Source organism: Thermobia domestica, chromosome 1 (assembly GCF_964235325.1).
Source record: "Thermobia domestica chromosome 1, izTheDome1.hap1.1, whole genome shotgun sequence".
In the NCBI taxonomy this organism is placed as follows: Eukaryota; Metazoa; Arthropoda; class Insecta; order Zygentoma; family Lepismatidae; genus Thermobia; species Thermobia domestica.
In genome coordinates, this window is record NC_137454.1 from 211,114,938 (window position 1) to 211,127,043 (window position 12,106).

General features: G+C 34.2%; 1 protein-coding gene and 1 long non-coding RNA gene across 5 annotated transcripts in view; one reads left to right on the forward strand and one right to left on the reverse strand.

Annotated features, from left to right (window-relative positions):
- LOC145693501 (uncharacterized) overlaps window positions 1–12,106 on the reverse strand; it is a 113,085-nt gene that overhangs the window by 56,569 nt on the left and 44,410 nt on the right. The gene's annotated exons all lie outside the window — the stretch shown is intronic.
- The window catches only part of LOC145693481 (RYamide receptor-like), a 338,943-nt gene continuing 335,486 nt past the window's right edge, over window positions 8,650–12,106 (forward strand). The window contains exon 1 of one of the 4 annotated variants that reach the window (XM_081769539.1): window positions 8,650–9,171. The gene's annotated coding sequence lies outside the window, so the exon portion shown is untranslated. The remainder of the gene's footprint in view (window positions 9,172–12,106) is intronic. The other 3 variants (XM_081769548.1, XM_081769529.1, XM_081769522.1) reach the window with 3 other exon arrangements.

Genomic DNA, 12,106 nt, shown 5'->3' on the forward strand with positions numbered 1-12,106 from the left:
TATGTATTCCAATAGTTTGTATTGTAAATTAGATATCCCACAGAACATATTAAAGTAGCAACAGTGTTTGTTTATGCTATAATTAACCAGTATATAGCATCTTAACTTTTAGGGTCTCATATTCGGGGTTCTTACCATAATAATTTCAACCCCACACCTTTTCTTCTTTATATATTTTCTTTGGAAGTAAATTATTAAAAAAAAATACTCACCCAATTATTTAATTATTTTAAATTAAAAGTCTAAGTATCGAATTATATGTTTCTTATATCACGTCAGAGAAATACCCATCTTATTATAATACTTGCAACATTCGATTTCCCTTGTAGCTAAGTGGTTATCGTATGCGTCTTTGGCGTGGGAGACCCAAGTTCGACTCCAAGCTAAATTATGTGGTTCAGATCCCACGTTAGACTGTGGGTTCACGACTTATATAGCCTCGCTCCTGAAAAGGACGCTAAAATCAAACCAAATGAAATGGTTGCCACCTCCATTTTTCTCTCTTCCTCGTGCAATTCGTAGAATTCCATCCTCGCTTGTATCTGAGTCACAAATCCTATGTGATCTCCAACTTTCAAGTTTCTAGCTTAAGAATTTTAGTTTAAGCTTTGGTCAAGCAGTTAGTTAGGACTTCTTTTGTATACATATATGCTGTGTATGTATATAGTAAAGATGCAAAAGATGGATTTTTAGTCAGAAGTTTGGAGAAGAAAGAAAAGTTTTGCTTTATCTAACTGTTTATAACCATTTTGTTTAAGCAGCACTTTTGTCTACCTGTACTGGATTTTGCAATTAAGAAAATATGTTTAAACATTCTGTACTTGTGAGTCCTATGCTCTATATGTACTGATGCCCTATGTACTTATGAACGATAAACTTTGTTCCAGGAAGTCTACAACACTTTCAGAACAGTTATTGCTAAAGCAATTAACATCTTTACTAAAGGAGTTTTGTCGTTGAACGTCAAAACTAATAGCGCTATAAAAAACTCGCTCGAATAATCTATTGCGTTCACGATTTGGATTTTTCTTTCCTATTGAATGCTATATTTTCTTAGATTCTTGATTACTTTTCAGGATTTTCTCTTCAAAATTAAATAATGAAATGTTTTCTCGTGTTATAATGAGAAAAGAACGGTGGAACGTACTGCTATCTTTCTAGCAAAATTCTTTTTTAAGAAGCCCAATTTTTCCTTGGCAAGAAAGCTACGAAGAAAAGAAACTTCAATTTTTCTTTAAGTTCTTTTTCTTTTCCTCGAGCCATAGCATCTTTCACAAACAGTCTAAATCTTTTATTTACAGCTTCATTATTCGCGGTTTCAACATCTACTGGGAAAATACTGTAAATGCGACCAATTTCTGCATTCACGGAAAAGAATTTCATTATTCGAGGATCAAAAATAACTTACACTAATTCATTTCTAACAATACCTGGAAATATTATATATATATATATATATATATATATATATATATATATATATATATATATATATATATATATATATATATATATATATATATATATATATCGTAAGTAAACACAAAGCAGTTGCTTTAGGTATGCTTACAATGTACTATTATTAAAAAGGAAGTGCCTTTTGGCTTAACATTGATTGTCGAAGCCCCATTCGAGTGTCGGCAAATACACTTGATGTTTTTTTGTTTTTTAAATATACTTGTTGTTTTATGGTTTGGCTTTAAGATTGACATTAGAAATTAGATTTCTCTGCTAGCGGCATCTATGACCATATTAGGCTGTCACATATGAGGGATGAAGTCCTTCGGCAATCACACTTCTCAGAGAATGGTGAGAAAGAAAGGAATTTTGAAGAAAGTAAACGGCCTGGGACCATTATACTAGCTACCATTCCGGCATTTGCCTGGTGTAAATGAGGAAGGCCTCACTCAGAATGGCTAGCCTGAAAAAATCTTTTACAAGTTTTAGACCGAGTTTCCTACCGGGAATCACACCATGAACCACTTTTACCAACCGTCCCAATTCTTGTCGGAACTGTACCGATTTCTGACTTATTTGTCCCGACACTTGTCGGGACGCGCATATCGTCCCGCTTTATCGATTTTCAAAGTTAATTAATACTTTACTGGGCCATTTTTTCAAAGGAATAACTTACTAAGGCATAATTTCATTCATTCTTTAAAGAAATTGATTTGTTTGTGAAAAATCAAACATTCTAGTCTACATAATTTTCTTTTTAAACATTATTTATGTTAAATAAATTACAATTGTTTTGAATTGAATTTGTTGTATGATGATAACCAAGAATAACACTTGATTTTAGTAACACTTTTTGTCAGTAATTAATTAACAATGTTATGCACTCATTTGCGATTAAAAAAAAAAAGTATGTATAGTTTTCTCTTTAAACTTTGTTTATATTAAATAAATTGCAGTTGTTTTGGTTTGAATTTGTTGCATATTTATATTACTCATACGTAGTAATGAGCGGTGAGTTGTAAAATAATAATAATAATAATAAAAAGAAGGTACCACATTCATTCAGGTTTGTTTATTCAGCTCATTGTTAACATTGTTTTCAACGACTCGCTGTACGTGTAGTCGTCTCAGGACGAGGGCGGCGATTCAACACCGATTCTCCCGTCCCGATTTTTTCTTAAGAAAAGTTGGCAACCCTGCCATGAACAGCTCGTACCAAAAATTTTGCGTTTTAATCAGTTGCAATAATACTTTCAAAGAATTGGCAAATATTTTCTCAGCTCTTTTCATCACTATTTATACATCCTGAATATTATAATATCGAGTAACAGTAAAAAGAAGATATTTGCCACCAGAACAATAAATGTTTTTGCCGCTTGCGGCTAAAATGGTGAGACATTAATATCTGACTTTCGTTGTTTTCACACCAACTAATCAAAATGTATGAATTATCAAAAGATACCAAGAGAAAGTCAGGAATTCTATAGCTTTGACTTTGTTGTCTCGGAAAAGTGTGTGATCCAAAATTAAAAAAAAAAAAAAATCGAATAGCATTAACGGTATTGATCAAAAGAGAGAGCATTTATGTTGTGTAATAATTCATGAGAGAACTAAATGTTTTTACACGCCTTTCAAAGAACCTACTTCTGAAAACCCGAGTAGAGGATTTCTAGCATCACAAGGTTGGCTTAACAAGATCAAAGTGCAACACTCATTCAAATAAAAATTGTGAGGACAACTGTATTTGCAAACTCTACACCAGCAACAACATATCCAGATGAACTTTTAAAGTAAATTTCTGAAGACGGATGCAAACCTTCACAAATTTTTCATGAAGATAAGACAGCTTTATTCCGGATAATTGCCAAATACTTTTTTCAATGTTTTTATTTAGTGTTTTCAATGATTCCACGTTATAAACAGTACCTAAACCAAGGATTTTATAAAATAGAGGATTTGCCCATACGTACCTTCATCATATGAACTCAATGAAGCTATAAAACAACCGAGCATCGTCTGAACTGGTACGTCTGATTGGCTACTGTCGTTTCCGCCATGATTGTTGACTCGAAACATTGCGAACTCAGTGGCGCGGAGTGGGCGGAGCAGGTGTGGTGAAGCTGTGACGTATGGCTTCACGATTTTCTTGTTTGGGCAGATCCTCTATTTTGTACATCCTTAACCTAAACACACATGCTGTTGCATTTAAACACAGGCAGTGTTGCCAGTGCGTGTCGTAAAACTTCAAAAACCACGTTTTCGCGGGTACGCCATTAATGATAGAATTCTGGACAAGCTAGTGGTGTAAATGAACTTTTCTTCCTTGACTACCGATCCAACCCACAAATCCGCGCTGAAATTTGTGGGCTGTATGGCCATGGACATGTTTGACATGCGATTTACCATGATTTGTCAATATTTTTTTTACACTTTTACTTACATTTGCCAACACTGAATGTACACACGTAGACATCATTAGCTGCTTTTATGTTTTAAAATATCTACATGGATCAAGCTAAAAATTGGTGTATCATTTATATATGTATCTCATACCGTTCAAAATTTAGCCTATACCTAATTTCAACTTTGGGACACCCTGTATAAACCTCCTTATTGAAAAGTAAAAGTCCTGCACCTGAATTTAAATCGTCAAGAAACAGAGGCACATTGCAGTTTTATTTATCTTAGTTTTAAGTATCACGATTATGATGCTCTTTAAGCTAAGAGAGACGATGATTAAAGCAAGGGAATGATGATGGGTGAGTTAGTGGAATGAGAATGTGGAGAAAACGAGAGCACCCTAGAAAACCCATGAGCTCGATGTTGTCCATCACAAACTTAATTGGCCGGACCCATCAAAGACACACGCTCTACTACTGAAGCAGGGTATCCCCGCAGTTTTGTTTAAATACATCGCGAGATTGTTTAATTAAGTCAGTAATGTACTACTGACCATTACATACTCGTGTTGTTAAAAGGAAAGAAACAAGAATGAGTTATCAATGCTACGATGTGCAAACAAGAGAATCTGAGTTACTGGTATCGTTTTCAAGGTTTGGTTTGAGAATTGTATTATGCCTAATGCTGTAATTTATATAAAGAATAGTAATTTACATTTCAAGGCGGTTCAGCTTTTTGGATAACGCATCAGGCCGTTGTATGAGATTCAAAAACGGTGGCCTTTTTGCCACCAAAAACAATATGTCCTTACTTCAACCCATCGGCCAAAGAACAATTCAAGCCTCTAACCTCTTTCACATAAAGAGAACCAGGACCGTCGCGTGGGGGCGTCGGGCCGACAAATCAACAAAATTCAAGGAATTATGTTGGTAAATGATTTTTTTAAAATTATGTTAATTCAGATATTTTAATAATGACCCAGGCCACAGCTAAGTAAAATTGCCGGTATTGTACTTAAAAAATCGTATAGGATTCTGTGAGAAAAGATTTTATCTTGGAAAACTGACCGAGATCTACTACTTACTACTACTTAGTTCTTATCCGTATGACAGTTTGGTACAAACTGAAGAAACTTCAGTATAATTTAATAATATTTCTTTATTCCTATTCAGTCCAAGAAATGCTCTAATAACAGAATAAATATCTTTTAAGTCATTCAATTCTGTACTAACGTCATACAACAACTGTGTTTATTAACTATCAGGGACGTAGCCATAGAGGGGGCTCAAGGGTCCCACCCACTAAAATGGAAAAATAAATCTTAATAAAATTCAAATTTAGGCTATCCTATATTGGTTTAAACTCGAAACAGTCTTTAAAAGGGCATTACGATGCAATTTTAAGGCTTAAATTTTACAGAAAGTTTCGAAGGGTACTGTCGAACCTCATGTACTCGGGAGGTATTTCCAGATATCCTTTCCCGGTGTCCCCGAATTGGGTCCTTGTCAACTACTACAAGGTCAACAATACAAATCGTTGTCGTATCCACCAAACATATATATATATTTAAATAGTTTTCTATTTTTTATATTTATGTAAGAATGCCTGTCCCATTGGCATTTTAGTAAGTTAAATCTGATTAAGAAGTAGCCTATTTACACTAAATAATGGCCCAAGATTTTTATGTTATCATTATATGATATTTACACTACAGGTTTTGAAACAACGTGTCGTTAGCATTTTCTTGCAGAATACACATTAACAAACCGTACATTTTGATTTTGAACATAAATTTATAATTGTAGGGTTGAATTGAAGCAAACGCAGATAATTACAAACGTTACCTGAAAAAGTTACATCGCAAGGAAATAAAAGTTTTTTAAATTCTTTTTATAGCAAAATCCAGAAAATTACAGTTTTTTTTATCACTTTCATATTCGGCTTTAATATTTGTACACTGAGAAAAAAAATGTAAGTGGCGTACTTAAAAAGATAGGTCACATGCGTAATTCCTGTAGTTTTTGGACTTAACATACAGCAGACGTATAACTGAAAACGCATGTTTTATAATACTTTCTGTATAAGTGTTCCATCTATGCGTACTTTCCGTATGACACAATATAGGCGGTCAGGATCTCACATACAAATGGACATATATATAACATACAGCTGAGGAATGTAACATAAGTATAAGCATGTGATATACGGAAAACTGTTAGATGCCAGACATCCTGCAACGGCTTGATATAACGTCCAAGGGCAGTGCCTATGTAGCATAGCATACGGATAACGTATGCTCCGTACTGATTTCTGTAGTAAGTAAGAGGATAACGTATATTTGTACAATATACCGCTGTCCGGAGAACGGATTTTTCTCAGTGTATTACTATGTTGATGTGTATTAAGTTCAAAATAAATAAGAATAGCACACGATTTCAATATTGACATAATACTAACTTCTTTTATCTCACATTCCATATTTAAATCTAGGAGTTCAGAATTAACTCTGGTTGTTTTTCATAACACACCGGGGGGAGGGGAAGGGTTGCATCTGCGAATTCTCGCTCCGGGCGCTTACAAACCATGCGACGGCTCTGAAGAGAACCCTAAAGTCATATTTGACACTATGGAAAGCATTCTGAACATGGATGTCGTGGCGGTATGTTGAATAAATCTGTAACTAGGGCATTTTGACTACGAACCATGAAAACGATTCTAAACAAATTGTACAAATAATGACTGTATTGAAATTTCAAATAACATAGGATGAGACAGTTTCGCACAGTTGAAACTGAATCACGTTTAAGAATTTGTTGAATCGTAATATGAAAACTTTGCTGAAACGGAATTAGAAGAAATGGTTGAGATTGATTTTAGTGAAGGACCTACAACCAGACCTGGAAAAACAACATTGAATTTATAACGATTCTTCTGGTTCTTAATCACATTAATATTGATCCATTAAAATACACCAATTACCTTTTTTTCACTTGATTTAATAAATATAATGGAGAAGTGTACATTTTACTTTCTACACAAATTTCTAATATGTCTGCTTAACTCACTCAATAATTCTATTTATTTTTGTTGTCATGACGACGACATCGAGATTTAGATTACATAAAAACATTTGAATAATCTTTTTATATATTAACATCATAACTATATTATTTCTTTTTCTTTCTCTTCTTCTATTAGCAGAACCTGCCTAGTGTATATTTAAAATATTCAAAACACATTATAGCCCAAAATTAGAAGTTAATAATTGTTACAAGTAAAAATATACAACATACCGTTGTAAACTAAAAAAAAAAAAAAATGCGTGAATAACTAAGAATGGCTAATGATCTCCGTGGCTTTTTTATAAATATTGATGCACCTATAGACAGAAAATTAAAAAAAAAAATCATCAAGCCACTATCGAATAACAGTTTGAATTCTAAGATCCTTTAAACACTACGAAATAAGGAGAAATAACTAAATTTGTTAAACCACTAAATAAAACTAATAATTAATTACGTTAATTTTGTTAAGAAACTTTTGTTTAAAAAAAATTCTATCATTAATACTTTCTAATATCGTAAGGTGGAAACGTATATCTTATATGTCCGTACATTTTCTTATTACCTATTCTCAATTTCCTCATTCGCGGCATATTTACGGAATACATTCCCCGTAAATAATCATCACTGACAGTATATTGTTAATTAAAAAGTTACAAAGCAGGAGAACTCCAAGAAAGATAGGTCAGACACGAAATCAATACAGTAAGGTTATAGCTGAAACGAAAGAAGACATTCTTTATGTTACATATGCTTGTAATATACTATCCTTTAAAAGTGATAAAGAGAGAGAGAGAGAAAAAAAAAATAAATAAACGAAATTGCCACTAATCACTGTTTGAAAAGGCTTATATTCTTATCTGCAATTATATCAAGTGTATTAATATCTTACTTGATATAGTATTGAGAACGAGGCCCGAACCCACGGGGGTCTAGCCCGAACCCACCGTCTCTATAAATTTTTGCTGGTCCCCCTACAATTTTTACGGTAGGCTTGAATATGAACTGTAATATAGTGATGAATTATAATATGGTTAGATCGGGCCTCCCTAACTTCAACCCTAGGGGAGAAATTTTGGGGCTGGCTACCGGCCTGCCGAGAACTTGGTAAACAATTTACTCAAGGAAATATTCCTACGTGATTTTGATAGTGTAATTTTAAAAAGAGATGAGCGGTCAGGTTTATTTCAAGCAAGAATAATCTTGTGATTATAGATAACACAGAAGGTAGAATGTACAGTATGGGGTAAGCCAGCTTTGACTTTGTTTCGAAAAATGTTTTGTGGTATTTATAAAAAGCAAAAGACAGACAGAAACTGCGAAATATTTGGTACTCAGAGTAAACAGTAAATTTTGAAGCCAAATTTTGTAAATGAACGATTTCAAATTAAAATAGAAAACTGAAATCGAAAGCAAAATTACGTTGCATTTTACGTCTTTGAAATTCAGATCATTTTATCTACGTGATTTGTGTACGTGCCGACGTTTTACAGCTATTTCAACTTCCAAAACCATAAAATTACTATTACTCAGAAGATTACTTTCACTTGATGGCAAAATGCAATACAGAGAGCTATAGGTATTATAGCATGCATATTTATTCTAAGTAGATTTCACTCTCTCCTCTTAACCCTTGTTATCTTCAACCTATCTTTTCGCATGTGTCCTTCTCTTTTTGTTTTTACTGATTCTCTTTTCGTGTCATCTTCCGTGTTTATGCATTCTTTACAATTCCTTTTGCTCAAGTACCGCGCAGACTCGTCGCTTCCAGAATGCCGTCGCTTGGAGAACCAAAGTTTCTCGTACGCTCGTCAGTTTGTCCGAATCACTGCTCCACGTGTTGTTCTCTCTTACGTTACAAGTGCGCGTTCTCTTTGTGTGCGGCAGCAGCCAATATAACGATATTACTTACGTTCAAGTGGTGTGCAATGCACGAAATTTTAAAACGTTGCATAAGCGTAATACATTATTAAATGTTTAGTCAAATTTTCGATTACTTATTGACTTTTCAAATTGTTCTGCCCAATTCATTTTATGTTTGAATAGTATTGAGCGTGTGTGTTCCTGCGTTTTCATTAATGTATCTAACTGTTGTTTGTGGATAACGTGGATTTTGTGCTTCATAATTAAAAAAAAACTAATGAGGATTATAATAATTCATCATTGTTAAATAATTTATACTGGTGAACGAAGAACGCTTTGTTTCCCTTAATGAAAACATTGTATTAGAACTCATTATATGTAAACTTCGGTAAGTATAAAATGTTTTCTTCCTAAACTACTAATTTTATTTGAATTATTATTTCTCTTGTGTATCGTAAATGTTTAGAGGAGCATTTTACAAACCTTTTATTATTGTTGTTGTTTATATTTTGGAAGACAAATTGGTAATTCCTGGATCACATCTATATAAAATTAACTTCTTACGTGCCGGCCAATGACTTAGATATAAAGGTTCAACTCTGCTTTGTTGGGTTTCTGATTTAATTCCACTTCTCGCCAAATGGGCTGTTTGGTGAACAAACACCGTGTGGAGGACTTTGTTCGGGTTCTACCGTTTCCTTCCACTTTCTTCGTTGCACTATTTTCGTTCATTATCATTATCACATTCTATCTTGGTTTCGAAGCAGAAATATGCCACTTTAAACTATTTTTGGGAGTGGGTAATAGCAAATTATTTCGTATTTTGATCATAAAGAAAGTTTAGCTACAGAGCTGCACTTGTCTGACTATTACTACAACAGTCTTGTTCTTAAAATAGTTATTCTTATCGTTTTCAAAGCTATAAATATTAAACTTCTCTATGCAACGTGTATTGTTTTCCGTAATGTCCTAATTTCCTTTGGACACACCCGTCGCGACACACTAGTATGCTAAAACATGTCGTTTGAAAATGGTTAGTTTAGAGTCAGTGGTTTTGGTGTTTTGGTCCATTGGCCAACTACCAGTCATGACACAAAATTTTCAACGGTGATGAAGCATTGTGAAATAACCGGGAAGCTACTTAATTAAAGAAATGGGGAAACACAGTCTAGAAGCTCAGAAATAATAGTGACATGTCAATATGCAGACCACTATTTAATGGATAGTAACGCCGTAAAAAAAAAATATTATTTTCCTGCTTCGTTTTTTTTCCTTTCTTCAAGTTTCCACTACTTCTTAATAACTGAGTAACATTTAAGTGCAGTAAAGAAACCAAATGTACTAAGAACCGTGCAAAAAGGAAGAGAAAAGCTGCTTAGAACTATACGATGATTTTATTCTTGACACTTTCGAAATTTTATGAATTTGCAAAGTATTTAAGCATTTTGTATTTTATGTTTCCTCTCAATTTCTACCGATAACAAGTATAATATGAACTCTGCTAAGGAGAGTCAAAACAAACACGCGAAACTTTCATGTATGGAATATGAATAGCTAGTATTAAAGTTTCTGTTATCCGTGAAGATACTGACAGATTGATTCGATTAACAAAGTCGGTCAAAATAATCACTCTAGCTATTTATTGCGTAAAACAGAATTTAAGAACTCGCTTTCATTCAAGAATTATTGTACCCGTAACGGACGTACATGCTAACCTAATAAAACCGACAACTGTATTTATTTATTTATTTTATTTATTTATTTTATTTTATTTATTTATTTATTTATTTATTTATTTATTATTATTTTTTTTATGTCTAGCATTCAAAATTTCATAAACCATAGTAACTCTTTCAGAATTTCGGGCTGCGGTGGCTCAGTGGTAGAGTGTTCACCTCTGATGCATGGTGTCCTTGATTCGATCCCAGTTCGCGCTAAGTGGACTTTGTGGTGGACAAACACCGTGTGCGTGGATTTCCTCGGGGTTCTCCCGTTTCTTCTCACTTTCTTCATTTCATTCATTTCTTATCATCGCCGTCTCCTTGAGCCTAGCCGGCATAAACGTGGGACGTAAACGTTAAAGATTTCATTTCTCTTTCAGAATTTGAGCTCCTCCGTGGCTAAGCGGTTAGCGTACACACCTTTGGCGTGGGAGACCCGGGTTCGATTCCCGGCGGGAGCTCATGTGGTTCGGATTCCACGTTAATCAGTAGGTCCACGTCTCATATAGCCTCGCTGCTGAACGGGACGTAAAACTCAAAATCAACCAATCAATCTTTCAGAATTTAAGAAAATAGAATATTGTGGTATTTTTTTTTTCGTGGTGGATATCTGAAATTGAAAATATGGTATTACAATAAATCCAAAAAGTGGGCCGTCTGTTAGTCTATTGACTAGAGTGTGCATCTTTGATTCCGGGTTCGATTCCCGGTGGGAGAGCATAAAAAATAATTTCTTAGTTATTTACCTTCATTAATCGTCTTCTTCGTTAGCTAACAGAGCTCAATGTTGAACGTTAAACTAAAATATAAACATTTCACTCCTGAAATTCAAAAGAAGAAAACAAAACTTAATATCGCAAACTTGTATATACAAACACCATAAATGAAGTGTTATCTGATTATCTATAAGAGAATTATAAAGTAAATGATATTGTTGTTGAGGACGGAAAGTAGATTCGTGGTGACCGGAATGGTATAGTCTATCAGTCTGAGGAGTTAGGATGACAATGGTGCGGTGAGACTCATTGGGGGGTTCGTGTCGCTTTGAAGAGCGTGTGCGTTTTCTTAACTGAAATGAAATTAAATATTTCAGTTTAACGTCCCACTATTATGAACTTTAAGGTAAAGGGGAGGATGATTAAGGCAAGTGAATGATAAAGGAAGAATTTGTGAACCGAGAATGTGGGAGGAAACGGGAGTATCCCAAAAAAACCTACGGACACAATGTTGTTCACCACAAATTTACTTGACAGGGAAACGAACCAAAGACCCACACACGCCAAAGGTAAATGTTCTTCCACTATGTCATCGTTCCCTTACGTTCACTCAAGTGTTCTCAAAGTTTCTGGGTTCATGTTCCTCTCGTATTTGATTAAGTAGAAAAGTTAATAACGGGTACTCAGAAGATCATGGAAAGAAATATCCGGTTGAAACACTTTCTTTCAATAATAGAGCACTGACTTCTAATGCTAAGTTTTCTGATTCGACTCCAGAGCATGTGAATTTCTGGTGGACAACATCATGCCCGTGGACTTTCTTGGACCTCTCAGTTTCCCCCCCCCCCACATTCCCATTACACTAATTATTTCATAATCAATCACT